Source organism: Acomys minous, assembly GCF_964271855.1.
Source record: "Acomys minous genome assembly, chromosome: 12".
NCBI classification, from domain to species: domain Eukaryota; kingdom Metazoa; phylum Chordata; class Mammalia; order Rodentia; family Muridae; genus Acomys; species Acomys minous.
Window position 1 is genome coordinate 54,350,316 of NC_140493.1, and position 18,039 is coordinate 54,368,354.

Here is an 18,039-nt window from a genome sequence, read left to right on the forward strand (position 1 = left end):
CGTCTCTTGTTATGCTGTGTACGGTTGATACCACTGGGAGGCCTGGTTTTTTTGTTTGTTTGTTTGTTTTTTTTTTTTAAGGAAATGAAAGAGCAGTGGGTCTAGGGGAGAGAGAAAGTTGAGAGGACTAAGAGGAGCGAGGGGCTGCAGTTGGGATAGAATGTATGGGAGAGGAATAAAAAAGAAAAAGAAAAATACTAAAAACATAGGGTTAAAAAAAAATAGAATCAGAGTGCCCATCAAGGATCAATGATAACCACCCCCAGTCTCATCACAGCCAATTTGTGAACCAAAAGATCACTACTGGACATCACAAAAGCACTTGGTTCTAAAGAGTGTACTTCTGGTGCTTAAAATGGAATTTATATACATAAACAGTGGTTGATGAGAGATAACACATGACAATGCTCAAATATAATAAATGCAAATTTTACCTCAAGATGGCCTACTTTGGAATAATTTGCTTGTCTGATCATAATTGTTTAAAGTATATCATACTTCTTTATGTAAAAAAGAGATGCTGATTAAATATAGTGACAATTCTATCCATATATATATATATATGGATACATATACACACACACTAATAATTAGCTGCTTTTTTCTCACACGATTTGTACTGATCAGGGTTATCTAGACGATGGAAAAGAGAGTGCACACATTAGGAAAGAATGATTTACCAGAGTGACCTACATGCTGTGGACTGGGTAATCAGAGCGGCTGCACATTGGCAGGTTGAGAACCAAGTAGCAGCTCACTCCACAGAGCGACTTTTGAAGGTCTGGAAGATGACTGCAGAATCAAAATTTTTCAGTAAATGGAAAAGCATAGACTATATTTTTATATCAGTGAAAGGCATAAACAACAGTAACAACAATGAAATATTTGCACTAACCAATGAGGGGCAAGGCAGGAAATTGATTTTCTCCTACATCCTACCCTCTTTGTATCTAGGCTGTTGTAAAAGGATCTACCTGTTCTTACAGAGTGTCTTTATCCTCAGGCAATCCTCCATGGAAAATTTCTCAAAGATATATCCATAGAAATACCTCTTAGTTTATTTCAGATCCCATCAAAATGACACCAAAACTAACCATTAATTTGAAAATAAAATACATGATTCTGGGTGTTTGATTTTGCCATGGAAAGCCAGAATATAAGTCTAAATCCTTGAGGTATCAAAATCATGCAATTATGAAAGAGGTTATTCATTCAGAAATATAACAGGACTTTAAAGAAAATGCTCATACAACAACAAAGGTCTAAAGAAAGATTTTCTATCACTTGGCAACAAGCCAAGGAAATTATAAGAAAATGTCCTAATTGTTTTTTATACAACCAAACTCCATTACCCCAGAAGGTAACCCTAAAGGTACCTAAAGAAATAGAATTTGGCAAATGGTTGTGCTTCATTTTTCAGACTTTGGTAAACTAAAATATGTGCATACATACTATAGACACATATTCAGGATTTCAATGGACAACTGCTTTAAATTCTGAAAAGCTTGATTCTGTTATTATGCATTCAATTAAAGTTATAGAAATTATTGGGATACCTATACAAATTAGGATTAGCAATGCCCCAGTATATATGTCTAATAAAATGAAACAATTCTTTGCATATTATAATACAAAGCATATTGCAGGTATGCCACACAATCCTATAGGACAATCAGTTGTAGAGAGATCTAATTATACTTTTAAAAAGATGCTTAACAAAAAGGGGTAACTAAGACCACCCCCCAGAGATAGATTACATAATGCTTTATTAACTTAAAATTTTTTTAATGCTAATGAACAAGAATAACAGCAGCTAAAGGACATTGGATTATGGGGGCGGGGACTGCTGAGCTAAATCAATCTGTTTATATTGAGGATGTCCTAACTTCAGAATGGAAGGCAGGAACAGGTCACACTGGGGAAGAGGTTTTGTGTTTGTTTCAACAGAAGAAAAGCAATGGATTCCATCCAAATTAATAAAAACACAGATGTAACCAGGGGAAACCTCATGAAGATTTTTGCTGCAGACAGAAAGAAATCAAGAAGACCAACAAAACAAGTAACACGTACTGCTGATCCCTTCACACAGGAACAGCTCTGAGACTTACTGAGACATGAAAATGTCTCCAGCCAGGACTGAAGCAGCAATTACAAAGCCTGCATGGCTTTGCAGGAGGCCTTTTGCATACGTGTTATGGCTGTTTAGTTTGAGGTTTTTATCGAATTCCAAATAATGGGAGTGTGATATCTCTGGTTCTTTTGTCTGCTGCCAGGACTTCAATTATGCATAGCCAATAAATCTTGTTGGGCTACCTAGTTCTTATGCCATCTTTTCTTATGGCATTGATAAAATTTTATATTTCAGTTTGCTTATACTGTCGACTCTGTAAAATAAAGAAAAACAGATGCCTTTACCTGCACAAACAAAAGATCAGATAACTATCTTTAGCTAATCTGTGTACACTGAACATTCCATATATGTGTTAATGCAAAAATGTACATTACCTTTAAAAGTTTATATGTCTTCAGAACAAAAGGACCAGACACCAATGAAGTTAAGATGGCCCTGACAAGATTCACCCTCAAGGATGCTGAGACATATTTATTTATTCCAGCATCCTCCTTGATTCAGCCTCACAGACTGCTTCAGTACCTGCTTCCTCAAAAATCTCCATCGAGAACAATTTAAAAATGGCCAGCTAGATCATCCAGCAACACACACAGACTGTTCTAGTCAGGACTTCAGTTAAGCCCTTTCTTAGCACACAGAGACTGGACAATAAATAATACAGCTCAAAAGACTCTGCCATTATCCCAAATTTCTTAGGGTCTGCAAATGAAAATGACACTCTAGTTCCAAAAAGTGACATGGGTGGTTTTTGGTTGTTTGGTGGGTGGTGGATGTTTGTCATTGTTAAAAAGAGGTTGGTTGAAAGAGGTTAACAGTCTTGGTCAAGGAGGAAACAAAGTATAGGAGGTTAGGAACAAGGATTTCTCTCTTTTTCTTTTCTCTATACTTAATTCTCTCCTAATGTTAAGGGGGAAAAGGGATGGAAAAAATGGGAGGATATAGGAATGATAGGATAAAGTGTAGATTATTGAATCTAATTTTAAACTAAAAGGCAACAACTAGTCTCAAATATGTTTACATTGTATAGATTATTGTGTATTTAATACAAACTTAGTTATTTTGTAACAACATACTGCACTTATCTTTTAACTCTTGTTCAAAGTTTTGTACCTATGCAATTCATTTAAAGATACAATGTCAAGTTCTGGTTCTTTTGAAGGCTACTGTTACAAACTGTTTTAGATAATTAAAAATTTAAGTTAGTAGTCAACCAATCAAATTCATGGTCATGTTTAGTCACTAGTTTAGTTATTCACAGAAAAAGCTTTATTTACCCTCCTATAAATGTTTTTAAAGTTATTCAGATAGTAAGCTGCTAGAAATAAGCAATGCTTGTCTATTCAGGTAGACGGTCTTTAAAAATCTCAGAGATCTACAGAATATGGAATTTTAAAATATTTTATTAATAAAATGATCTTTTGACAGTGATATGTGTCAGCTCCAGACAACACCTTCCAGCCTACTTTAAAAATGATGATGGGCATTGAAAAAAAAAAACACCATTTGGAGTTTGATTCAAAAGTGACAAGCTAGCCACTAGGAAAGAAACTGGCTTTACTTCAGCTGCAGACAGCATGCTGTCCAAAGGGAAGTTGACTACCGTGCTTTGCCAAGACAAGGTAGAGAATCCTTCATAATTCCTGCTTCTTGAAAATCTCTGTCATATATTGGTCCAGAAGGCAAAAACAATGTCCCAATGTAGCCAAGGAATCTTGGGTGACTGTCTAGGCAGTCAGCTGTCTCTGTCATTTCTATACTTTTGGAAGCTGTTGCTCTGCACTTCCTGCATATTTGGGTACTACTCATTCCCTCTCAGTTCTTTGATGGGGTTGAAGACTAGATAAAGTTTCACATATAAGTGTAAATTGTTCAGAAAGAAAAATGTTTTAAGGTCTGAGTAGATGTTTGGAGGTTGATAAATGTAAGTTATGATAGAAATTGATTGAAGTACAATACTCTGACTTCACCAAGATAGGATAGGTAGCAGAGTACTTTCTCCGTTCTTGCAGTGTCTTCATTCTCAGGAAATCCTTGATGGAAATTTCCTCAGAGAACTACACATAGGAAAACCACTTATTGGGTGTTTCAATCCCATCAAATTGGTATCAAAATTATTAATTTGAGTATAAAAACAACTATGAAAGTTTGTTTCTGCTAAAATATCTTTATAACATGCCACAGCAAAGCAGAAAGTAGGTTTAAATTCTTGAGGTATCAAAATCATGCATTATGAAAAAAAAGTTATTCAAAAATAACCATCTAATCAATAGCACATAAAAGCAATTGCATGGAACTTTTTAATTTTAAGACTATTTTATTTTTCCAGAAAATGATGAAAGTAGTGTTCTACACCCAAGATAACTACTATCAGTTTTACTGAACACTGTCAGGAAACTTTAAGTGTACTTCAAATGAGAAAGATAAATATTTTTCACAAATAACCATGATTATTTAAAGTAAAAATGCAGAAATAGAAAACCAACCAATACTCCTCCGTAAAAACGTGGTCAATGAGACAGGTTAACTCCTGGCAACCCCCAGCCTACCTCACAGAGGATGATGAGCATCAAAGACCCTCCTTATGGAGATGGCTTGAAATGTGGAAAACAAGCCACTGGGCAAAATGTTCTTGTTTCTACAATGGGTAAGCTTGGATGCAGGCAGAGTCGGCATCCAAACTCTGCCAAGACAGGGTAAGCAAGTCCTCAACAGTTCCTGCCTCAGAAATATGTCTGTCAGACATATTGGGCCAGGAGGCTGAAGATGATGCTCCAATGTTATAGAGAGATTAGGTGACTATTCAGGTAGCAAACTTCTCTGTCATCTTCTCATTTGGAAAGCTACTAACCTGAACCCCCGGTATATTCAGGTAATCAAGTTTATTCCTTCTCAAGTCTCTGATGCAGTTGAACACCAGATAGTTTAGTTTTACAGTTAAGTTTAGTTGTTTAGGGGTTAAGATATTTTAAGTTGATAATGATGAGATATGATAGATATTGATTTACATTCAGAAATTTAGATGCACCAAGATAGAAAAGATGTCTTCTTCAAGGCTGTCAAACACAAAAGCCCAAAACAATAAGAATGTAACATTTCTATAGTTCCTGATTTGTCATGGTTATTCTTGCTATAGGTAGTTTATTGTATATATGTTTAATAATATAAATGTATATGTAAAAATATTAAAGAAAAAAGAAAATTAGAAGAAAAATATGGTTGGTAAAACATTCTTATAAGATTAAAAAAAAGTAAGAATTGATGTCACTTTTGAAGTCATGTGTTTTATCTTTAACATAAATCTTTTTTTCTAAGATATATATTATTTTATTAATTTATTCTTGTTACATTTCAATGGTTATCCCATCCCTTGTCTCCTCCCATTCTTCCCTCCCTCCCATTTTCCCCTTATTCTCCTCCCCTATGACAGTTCCTGAGGGGGATTTCCTCCCCCTGTATATACTCATAGGGTATCAAATCTCTTCTTGGTAGCCTGCTGTCCTTCCTCTGAGTGCCACCAGGTCTCCCTCTCCAGGGAAAATGGTTCTTATCACTTTTATTTAACTTTCTCTTTAGGTCAACAACAATAATAGTCTACAACAATAATTCCCAGTGCTTTTAGTTGTAAATTTAAAAAAAACAGTAGTTATACATGCTTTCCCACAGGAATAGATGAACTGAAAATTACACAGATATTCCTTATATATTTTAACGTGTGCTGGAAATACCTGTTTTAATATACAAATGCTCTGTCTCATGCTGACCATTCCACTGCTTTTCTAAATGTTTTATCATAGCAAGAAAGACATAAAACCCATGCCTTTAAAATTTGTTCAGTTTTCTCTTCCTTATGAGTAGGACATGCCATGCACTGGAGGAAGATGCTGGCTTTATAGTGCACACTTTTAATCCCAGCACTTCTGAGGCAGAAGTAGAAGAATCTCTGAGTTCATGTCTAGCCTGGTTTACATAGCAAAGTCCAAGACAGCCAGGGATCCATAAAGAGACTCTGTCTGTAAAAATAAATAAATAAATAAATAAATAAATAAATAAATAAAAAGGAGGCAAAACTCTTTCCACAAGGAATGCAAGTGCTCACAAAACCTCCCAACTTTGGGCGCCATCTTCATTTGAAGGTACTCATTACACATTATGAACACTAGTCCTCAAGATGTTGGACTTTCACTCTTACATTGACATCCTGGAAAGCTGGTTATTTATAATGAAGAATTTGATTTCCTATTAACTGTCTTTCAAACTAAATGAAAGCTTCTTGAGGGCAAGATCATCATCGGGTACCATTTTTGCATATACGTACCACCATAACTGAGACAGAAACATTCTAAGTACATGTTTAATCAAGTGCTGTCTCAAATACTACAAACATTAAGATAAAAAGAATACAAAAGTTACAATGAACATAATTTATATACCTACACATTAGTTCCTTATACTAAGAGCCCATGTTAAAGTGCTTCTGTCTTCTTGCTGGTTCTTGGGAAGCCGGATGGTAATCCTATGTAGTAGACATAGACAGGTTTGTAAGAGTGGATTGAACTACAATCTATGATAAATCTAAAACACACACTAGAATTTGTTTTTAAGAAAAATTACCAGACACTTATAAATGAATGGTTCTTTCCTATCTTGCTTCTTTCATTAAAACTGAAGGCAAGTTCACTTAGACTTTCAGCTGTGGTTGGATGCTGTAGCACATGCCTATAATCCCAGAACTTGGAAGGTGAAGGGAAAAGGATCGAGCATCCAAAGATAGCCTCAATTATAGGGAAATCCTGCCTCAAAAAAGCTGAAAAAAAGTTTCTCTTGTTTTAGGTAAAAGATACACTACATGATATTGATGATTCCTCTTCCACAAAACAAACAAAATTCAGGTATCCTATGTAGGCTCGTTTCTCATATTAAAGTTCCAATTAGAAGAAAGTGCCCTGTCAACTGACAGAGTGCAACGCTCTTTACCTTCTGAGATTTTACAGAATTATAAAAGCCTGCCATATGTATAGAACAAGAGATTGTGGCTCCAGTTACTTCTTGTGTTCTTGGAATGAAGAGATGCAAGTAACAAGAAGCTTCAGCGTCACTGCCAAGAAGTCAAGTTTAATTTGCTTTCCTTTCCCTTCTCTTCAACTGGCTGAAACACAAGTTCCACTGCAAATGAAACAACCAGCAAACACAGATGCCATCATAAATATATATCGCGCCAAGCAGAAAACCCAACATTGACGAACAACAGAGCTCCCCATGGCAACTGCAAGATATTCTGGGTAGCATAAAGCCCTAAGGCTATATTATAAATAAAATCTATATATCCTTTAGAACTGAAAAGAAGTAAGTTTGGGTTTAAGCTTTTTTTTTTAAACCGCTGACATTTACTGTAACTTAGTGGATAATTTTTCTGTCTGGTTCATATTCTTAGCAGATTGGGAAATTTCATAAATCTTTCACTCTGAATTTCTGCAAAACGTAGCTGCTGTCAAGGAGTTCCTGCTATGTTTTAAACAAAATTTGTCATACTCAATTAAAAATAAACCAAACACACAACTTTCAAACGCTGCTAATTAAATTCATAGTCTGATAACCTCATTGTGAGTGTTGAGAAGTTTAGCACTTTTTTTGATACTCCTGGTGGACATCAGTTGGCACGGATACAAAGCGTGCAATCAGCGCTCTTCCCTAGGTATTCACTTTTGGAGCAGCGTACGTTAAAAGGAGAATGGAAACTAAAACGAGAGATATTCTTACTGGGAGCTTTTGCTCTAGTTTGCAGAAAACACAGCTAGCAAAGCCCAGGGAGGGAGAGCACTGTTTCAGCAAGGATCTGGACTCTAGTGTGGATCATCTGGTAAGCAATAGCACTTGCCCTCAGTTGTTCCAACCTCGAAGTAAAAGATCCCCATTGTTACACAGTGCCGTTTGCAAGGACTATACGGAATAGAAATATTTTTCAAAGAAGGACCAAGGCTCTTGGGAGACTTACAGAGCTTAGGTGTCAATTTTTTTGATGTTTATGAAATTTTTTTTATCACAATCACAAGTAAACATGAATGCTCTTTAGCATGGCCTAGTTGAACAGCCTAAGGAACTCAACAACTTAAGCAACAGTGTCTTCGCTTGAGACCTCTATTCCTATGACTAGAGTTTAAAACCAGTCTTCCTTAGGTTTCGATTTCTTCCAAGTCAACATGTGTATCATGTCTGCCTGCATATTTGCTACTTTTCTCATTGCTGTGATGAAAGAAAATTCAAAAAAAGTTTTTGGACTTTTAAAAAATGTTCATGTTTTAAAAATAAATACAGCTGATCACAGCAAAGGCATGCCAGCAGAAACAGAAGGTGACGTCACCTAAACAATTAGGAAGCAGAGGACGGGCAGGAAGTGGATCCTGTCTATGGAACCTCAAGTTCTGCCCCCCCCCCCTGCAGTGACCCACTTCCTGCAGGGAGGCCTCCACCACAGGTTCCATGAACTTCTAAGGTAGCACCACCAGCTGAGCAACAAGTGTTCCACACATGAGCCTATGGGGGTTGTTCCACATGTAAACCACAACACTACTTGAAAAGCCACAGGGATCAAATAAAAGGGGTTTTAAATTGACATTGTATAAGCATTTGAAAACATTTCCTACTGGAATACAGGCTAATGTGCATCCAATATGCAAATTCACATCAAAGCTTATTCAATAGCTATGGCCTCAATTAATACAATTACACTTATAAATCCATTGAACACACTAAGGATAAAGGATGCTGCATTTGTTGGACATACACATATGTATTGTTTTATACACATTATTTAACTAATAGTCAATCATATATTAAAATTAGTCTTAAGTTTATTGAATTAAGCTTTAAAACTTGTAACTCTTGAACATAATTTGTTTTTTTATTTCAAGTAGGCATCTTAAGCGAATTGCTGAATTTGGAACAATTAAGTAAGAAAATAACCATCAAACATATAACAACTTTAAGAAAGTTTGAGGTCAAAAAGCAAGAATACATATATAACAATACTCCATAATTGTTCTAACATCTGGCATGATTTTGAATAAAGCATTTTGTAAAGTAATACCAATCTAGACTGTGGGTCCTACGTTTAAGGCACCTAAACTCTAGGTGGCGTGCTTCTACAGGCTTGTGAAAGAAAACCAATAGACCTGAACATGAAGGTTTGATTATTTCAAACCAATGACTGTTAAATTATGAGTTTAAACCTGTCAACTAAGTTTGAGATTTGTTAATAAATTAATTATAAATATGGTGCTATTTACCTAAGTTAACACCACAAATATGCTATAGTCAGTATTTTCTTGTATAGAAAATTAAAGAATGTGATTAAATACGTGAAGCCTATAGCAGTTCCCATCTCAAAATGAGAAGTATCTTTCTCAACACCTTTGACTGTCCTATTTTAAACAGTTCTCTTTCTGTTCTATTCAACAGTGATTTTGTGCAGGCATCAGAGTCAGGTGGAGTACACTTCATTAGCTGCTGCACTTTAAAATTATTCTGCAGGTTCACAGGTAGCTGCCAGACACACTATGTTAAATGGAGTTTCCAACACTTCAGGGTACTTTAGGGTGTGTTTGCAGCCCACACTTTGGATTGTTACTGGTGACCAACCATTTATTTGTTACCATGTAGAAGGTACTATTTGAGATTCTTTTTAGTAAGACATTCATATATGTATATATGTATATGTGCATATGCCCATGAGCATGCACACACACACACACACACACACACACACACACACACACACACACACACACCACATTTTGTAACCCCCTGACTCCCTTAATAAAATTTTTAATTAAAAAATATCATAGGCATCTGTATTCCGGTAGTTTGCTTTAAGTCACTGAGGAGTTCCCAAACACTGGGGCTGTATTGTCTCTGAGCCTCTCTGACCTACTAAGAGTGACGCGTGGGCCAGGACACTGAAATTGGATCCAAAGTCAGCTGTCATTTGAGCCCAGTGTTTGAAATCAGTGGTTCCTCATGACCATTCTGGAGACTTTCAATTTTATTTCAGATTGACGTGGACAGCAGACACTGTGACCAAAGGGCTTCGCAAGCTGTGTCGCCCTCACCTTTTCACAGAATTCTTATCCATTTGCCTAAGAGGTATTTGAAAATAAATTCTAATCACACAGGACACTCTTACCACTGTATCTTAAGTTAGCCGGACAGTTCTTCAAATTTCTAATTCGTTCTCTTAGATTTTTATTTGCCTGTGACATATAGACGTTTCCCTGGTAGTGACTTTTTGCAAAAGGAGTGTCTCCAAAGTTACATGACAGCAATTTGTTGAAGTGAAAAGATGTTCATGTATCTAAAAATCTTAAACATGAATTTTATGACCTGGAGAGATGGCTCTGCCATTTAGAACATTGGTGCCTCTCTCAGAGGAGCAGGGTTTGATTCCCAGCATCTAAAAGGCAGCTCATAACCATATGCAACTCCAGGAAGGGACATCTGATGCCTTCTTTAGGCTTCCATGGCCACCAGACATGTACATGGTCCACAGACGTACATGCAGGTGACACACACACACACACACACATGCACACATGCATGCGCACACATGTACACGTACACACAATTTTTTAAAATAGATTTTAAATTCTTAATGTGTTTAAATTCTTCTTGTGAATAACAGGAATGTGATATCTACTGGAATCCACTAATTTTTTTTGAAAATGATTTTTCCGCAATGAGCTTCTCATTTAGTTGTTTGGGTATTCAAATCTATTATAAACCCTAGAACAATGACTAAAGAACCCGATATTCTTGCTTTCTGCCGCACTATTGTTTTGTATTACACACTGTAATACAAAGTATATGTCTTCTGTACACCATGGTGATGATTACAATTGGTTGAAAAAATGCAAATATGAATGTATATTGATGTGTACTTATATACATGTAGACAGATGTTTACATACAAACCCCAGTAACTGCTATATATAGCTAAGGTTAACTATGCTATTTAGGACAATCGACATAAGTCAAAGCAATTAATCTCAAATTCTGAAAAAGTAAATACCAATAAACTTACTTATATATGTTTCCCCTCCAAGACAGGGTTTCTGTGTGTAGTCCTGGCTGTTCTGGAACTCACTCTGTAGACAAGGCTGACCTTGAACTCTGCCTCTGCTTTCCCAGTGCTAGAACTAAAGTGGGCCTAAAAAAAAAAAAAAAACAAAAAACAAAAAAAACAAAAACAAAAACAAAAACAAAACAAAAAAAAGCAAAACACTCCAAAATATAAAATATAAAATGCATGTACTTCATTTCTTCTGATACTAACTAGAGTGAAAGTTTTGTTTCTTCACAGTTGAGTGGAGAGTGGGGACTGACTTTCACACAAACTCTGGTGCCCCATATTTGACTACATCCCCTTGATGGGGAGGCCTGGTGGCACTCAGAGGAAGGATAGCAGGCTACCAAGAAGAGACTTGATACCCTATGAGCAGATACAGGAGGAGGAGGTCCCCCTCAGGAACAGTCATAGGGGAGGGGAGTAGGGGGAAAGTGAGAGAGAGGGAAGAATGGGAGGATACAAGGGATGGGATAACTATTAAGATGTAATATGAATGAATTTTTAAAAAGGAAAAAAAAGAGAAAGGTTTGTGAGAAAAAAGTTTGAATTAAAAAGAGAAGGGAAAAAGACAAAAACCAGAAAGAGAAACATAATACAATGAAGATTAACATTAAAAGAGTATAAGCAGCAAAGGATGTAAAATACAGATATCTACCGAATCATGATCCTTCTGGTCTTCAACGTCCAACAACAGTTTAGTGTAACAATGGTCTTTCAATATTAGTGGCTCTCAAGACTAATGTACAGACATATTGAAACACAAAGTGCCGTATTAGTAGGGTGTGGCTCACCTGATGAAGCATTTGCCCTAGTGTGTTAAGAGCCCAGGCTCTGGCTTTGAACCCTACCCAACTCTCCCCCGCAAAACCGCATGTGAACTACTGGACTGTATTTCTCATCTAGTAGATCAAGGCAGTAGGGTCCCTTCCATATTCTCCCACTTCTGCGGTAACTACAAACACACCCAAGAACCACCAATTAAGGCGCTTTTAAGCAGATGGAGTTTTAGAAGTGACTTCCCCTTGTCCTTGTCGTATCTTTTGCTAGGGAACAAGTGAAGTGATATTTTATTACATTATACTTAAATGTGAATAAGGCATCTTATTGTTAGTGCTGTGTGTTGAGTGCAGGGCTTTACTCAGGTTAGGTAAGTGATACAGGAGAGCTACCTCCCTTGCCCTTTGTTTTGTGAGAGAAGGTCTTACTGAAATGCTCAGGCTGAACTTGAACACAAGATTCTGCCCACCTCCACTTCCAGAATGTTATTTTCCTAATTTATGTACATATGTACTGTATGCATGCACACTCTGGAAGGATATCATGAACAAAAATAAAACCTATCCCCAGTCATGGAATTTGGCAATAACATTAAGGTGTAAATGGTCCAAATGAAATTCCTCTGGACATGATCTTTTTTAAAAAATTTTTATTATTTAATTAATTTATTCATATTCCATCTCAATTGTTCTCCCATCCCTGATACCCTCCCGTTCCTCCTTCCCTCTCACTTTCACCCTATTCCACGTTCTTATTGGATTGTTTCTTCTTGAGTTGTGACAGTTCTTTATCTAAGTGAACACAAGCATTTTGACTACATGTTTGCAAACAGGTTTTTTTTTATAGCTTCAATTAGTCTACTTAATAGGGTCTTTTACAGGACAAAGTTTTAGTTCTGAAAAGGTGTCAATTTTTAAAAAGTATTTTGCCATCATTTTAAAGTATCTCAGCTTACTTCTTGCTTTGATTTATTTATTTATTTTCCTAACCCAGAGATGCTCCCCTACCTATTTCCGGTCTCTCTTCCAGTCTTCTTTGCTCCCCCGTCCCGTCTCCCCATACTTGAGCCTCACCCCAGTTACCCCCATACCTCCTGTCCCACACAGCTCCCTCCCTCTGTCTACTTCAGGTGTCTATTTTATCCCCCCCCCACAGTGAGATTCAAGCATCCTCCCTTTGGTCTTTCTTAGCTTTAATTGTTGCATGATTATCTTGTACATCACAGCTAATGTCCACTTGTAAGTAAGCACATATCATGCGTGTCTTTCTTGGTCAGGGTTACCTCACTCTTTTCTAGTTCCATCCATTTGTCTGCCAACTAAACGATGTCTTTGTTTTTTAATTGCTGAGTAGTATTTCATTGTATAGATGTACTACATTTTTTAAAAATCCATTCTTAGGTTGAGGGACATCTAGGTTGCTTACAATTTCTGGCTATAACAGATAAAGCTGCTATAAACATAACTGAACAGGTGTCCCTGTGGTATGCAGGGAGTCTTAGGGGTGACCCTAGCTGAGATTCCTAGCTGGCAGATATGGAACCTGGAGCTACCACCTCCTATAGCCCTCCCCCTGCGGGCTTCCAGAAAGGGAGGGAGACACCAACCCACCCATAAAGTCATCAACCTCAAATTTGCCCTGCCTACAAGAAATATAGGGATAAAGATGGAGCAGAGATAGAAGGAATGACAAACCAATAACTGGCCCAATATGAGACCCACCCCATGGGAGAGAGCCAACCCATGACACTATTAATGATACTCTGCTATGTTTGCAGACAGGAGCCTAGCATAGCTTTCCTCTGAGAGGCTTCATCCAGCAGCTGATGGAAACAGATATAGAGACTCAGAGCCAAAAAAGAGACAGAGCTTGGGGAGTTTTGTGGAGGAGTGGGAGGAAGGATTGAGGGAGGTAGAAGGGTCAAGGACACCACAAGACCAACTGCGCCCGTGGGGGTTCACAGAAACTGAACCACCAACCAAAGAGCCTGCATGGGCTGGACCTAGAATCCCTAAACATATGTAACAGATGTGCAGTGGTCATCATCTGGGTCCCCTAATAACGGAATAGGGGCTGCCTCTGACTCTGTTGCCTGCCTATGGATTCCTTCCCTCAAGCTGGACAGCCTTGTCTGGCCTAGTGGGAGAGGCTGTGCTTAGTCCTACTGTGAAGTGAAGTGCAGCCAGGCGTGGCGGCACACGCCTTTAATCCCAGCACTCAGGAGGCAGAGGCAAGCGGACTTCTGTGAGTTCAAGGCCAGCCTGGTCTACAAAGTGAGTCCAGGACAGTCAAGGCTACACAGAGAAACCTTGTCTTGAAAGACAAAACAAAAGAAACAAACAAACAACAACAAAAAAGAAGTGAAGTGCCAGAGAGGGTTGGTACCCCTTAGGGGTCCCTGTGCTGAGAAGAGGGAACTAGGAGGAAAGGGGAAAGGGTTGGTATCAGGCTGTAAAGTGATTAAAGAAAAAAAATACTAAATGTAAAAAAATTCTGTATTTTCCTCTAAAAGTTTTCTAGTCTCACATTTTTTTTATTAATTTATTCTTGTTATATCTCAATGGTAATCCCATCCCTTGTATCCTCCCATTCTTCCCTCCCTCCCATTTTCCCCTTACTCCCCTCCCCTATGACTGTGCCTGAGGGGGACTTCCCCTTTATATGCTCATAGGGTATCAAGTCTCTTCTTGGTAACCTGCTATCCTTCCTCTTGGTATATAGTCTCACATTTTTATATGGCCCATTTTGAGTTAAATACACACACACACACACACACACACACACACACATACACACACACACATACACACACACACACACACACACACACACACACACACACACAATAAGCTTGGGCACAGAGGTCTTGGCTGTTGTTTGTGTTAATTGTCTAACTGTTCCAGCATACTTTTAAAAATTGTTTCCAACAGAATAGCTCCATAGTTTTGAACAGTACTGACTGTGAAAAATGTCCACACTACTCTGGGTCTACTTCTTGGTTATCTGTCCCACTGACCTGTGTTTCCCACCATAAGTCCTGTTTACAGTGGCCTCTGTCTAGTATATAGGACCATGTTTATGGTGGCCTCTGTCTAGTATATAGGGCCATGTTTACGGTGGCCTCTGTCTAGTATATAGGACCATGACTCCTCAGGAAGTGGCTTCCAAGTGCTGGTCTCCTCTACTTCAGGCCTGCCATATACTTTAGACTCAGCTTTCATCTGACAATAAGTGTAGGGCTGTGGCAGAAATTACGTTAAACCTATAGAACCACTTTGGGGAAACTGTTATGATTTTTTACATGTTATTTGCATAAATCATTTTCATCAAATACTTTTTTAAATTTTTTAATTATTTTGATTTGGGGCACTGACCATCAATCTATGAATTCATGTGTGAGTTCAGTCAATTTTTGGAGGTTGTTTGCAACTTTGTGGACAATCTTATTAGTTGGAAGTCGATACAATTTTCTTCCTTCCTTTTCAATTTATAAGCCCTTTATTTTTGTATGCTAAGACATGATTTAATGCAAGAAAACTTGTCTTTGTTCATTGAATAAAATTTGTCTTTGCTCTTAATCTGACAGAGAATATATTGAGTTTTTCACCATTAAGTTGCTACAGATTCTGTTAATTAAGTTGGGAAAGGTTTTTTGTTTGTTTCTGAGTTTTTATTCTGAATCATAAATAAAATCAGAAATTTGTCAAATGTTTTTTCTATATTGATCTAATATTTTTCCATTATGACAAGATACAATGACTTTCAAAAACTGAATCACATTTCTGATACAGTTTGTATTCAGGTCCTGGATCTACATTACAACACACTGGTCTTTAATTCCCCCATAGTAGTGTCTTTTTCTTGTTTTCTTATTTAGGTATCAGAAAAAAAATTTTTTGCGGCTTTATATAACAATTAGGAGATATGCTCTACCATTTTTTTAGAAAAAAAAAAAGATGACTTAAACCTGGTGCTATTCTTAAGGGACTTGGCAGTCTCTAGGAGTACTGGTCACACACTTATCATACAACCCCAAATCCCATTTCAGGTACTTACACTACAGAAAAAAACAAACTATGTTTGCCCCACAACTGCTAAGTAAATGCCCACAGGGACTCTGTCACGGCAGAAGCTGGAAACTACGCAGCTGTTTTTCCACGGTGAAGACTGACAGGTAGTACATAATGCTGTTTAGGAGACAAAAAGGAACAAGTCATTAAAATGAGCAAGGTGAAGTTTCTAAAGAGGATGTCATGAGTCACAAAAAAAGTGAGTTTCAAGGTTACCTACTTTATGAGTCCACATTAAGAGGACAGAATTAGCGGCGGATAAGGGCTTCACTATAGGGCTACCAGAACTTTATAGGAAAGTTCTTTTTTTTTTTTCTTTTTTTATTTATTCTTGTTACATCTCAATGGTTATCCCATCCCTTGTATCCTCCCATTCTTCCCTCCCTCCCATTTTCCCCTTACTTCCCTCCCCTATGACTGTTCTAAATCCTAACTGAAATAATGGTAACATAAACCAATTTATATTATTTTACAAACAGTAAAAGGCATTTGAACTGTAAAATGTAAGGTCGGCACCTGAACTGACAGTTCTGTTGCAGTATCAATTTCTTGGTTGACTACTGCGATCCCAATCAATAATAGGAGAATTCTCTGCCTATCTTTCCACAATTTCTTGTCTTTTATTTGTTCACTTTACATCCTGATTGTAGCTCCCTCCCTCATTGCCTCACAATCCCCCCCTCCCTCCCTCCCTCCCCTACTCCTCAGAACTATCGTCCCTATCATCTGACCTCAGCCTATCAAGTCTCATCTGGACTGCCTGCATCCTCTTCTGTGGTCTGGGAAGGCTGCCCCACCAGGGGGAAGTGATCAATATGTGGGGGTCAGAGTCCATGTCAGAAGTCATCTCTACTCCCCATATTATGGGACCCACAAGGAGCCTGAGCTACCTATCTTGTACATCTGAGCAGTGGGTCTAGGTCCTCACCATGCACGGTCCTTGGTTGGTACATCAGTTTCTGCAACGGCCCCCTCTACCATCAGGACTTGATGGCTCCACTGGTCTCCTTATGGAGCTCCTGTCCCCTCCAGGTCCTTTTATTCTCAACTCTTCCATAAGACTCCCTGAGATCCACCCGACTCTGGCTGTGAGTCTCAGCATCTGCTTTGCTCCCTTGCTCGATACAGTCTTTCAGAGGACCTCTGTAGTGGGCTCCCTTCCTGTTCCTTCTCTTCAACTGCTTCCGGTGTCTATTCTACTTGCCCTTGTGAATGAGAATTAAGCATCCTCCCTAGGGTCCTTGTTGTTAGTCAGTTTCTTTAGCTCTGTGTATTTTAGCGTGGTTATCCTGTATTATTTGGCTAATAAGTGAGTATATACCTACCATGTGTGTCTTCCTGGGTCTGAGTTACTTCACTCAGGATGATCTTTTCTAGTTCCATGCGCTTGCCTGCAAATTTCAAGATTTCCTTGTTTTTTTTTTTTTTTAAATACATTTTTATTAATTTATACATATTACATCTCAGTTGTTAGCCCATCCCATGTATCCTCCCACTCCTCCCTTCCTCCCACTTCCCCCCTACTCCCCTCCCCTCCCCTAAGTCTGTGTCTGAGGGGGACCTCCTCCCCCTGAATATGCTCATACGGTATCAAGTCTCTCCTTGGTGACCTATTATCTTTCCTCTGAGTGCCACCAGGCATCTCCGTCCAAGGGACATGTTCAAATATGGGGCACCAGAGTTTGTGTGAAAGTTAGATCTCCTTCTCCACTCAACAGTGGAGAATGTCCATCGGCTGTCCGGGTAGGGGTTCAAGGTTTTTACTGCCTATTTTTTCCTTGGCTGTTGCCACAGTTTGCGGAGGGCCCCAGGGCCCAGACTCGCCTGTAGTTTTCCAGGACCCACTGGGTCCTTCCATTTCCTCTTTCTCCCAGGCTTCTCACACCTAAAGTTTCAATAGGATGTCCTCCCCTCTTACCCACTATTCTGGTAGGTACAGTTTT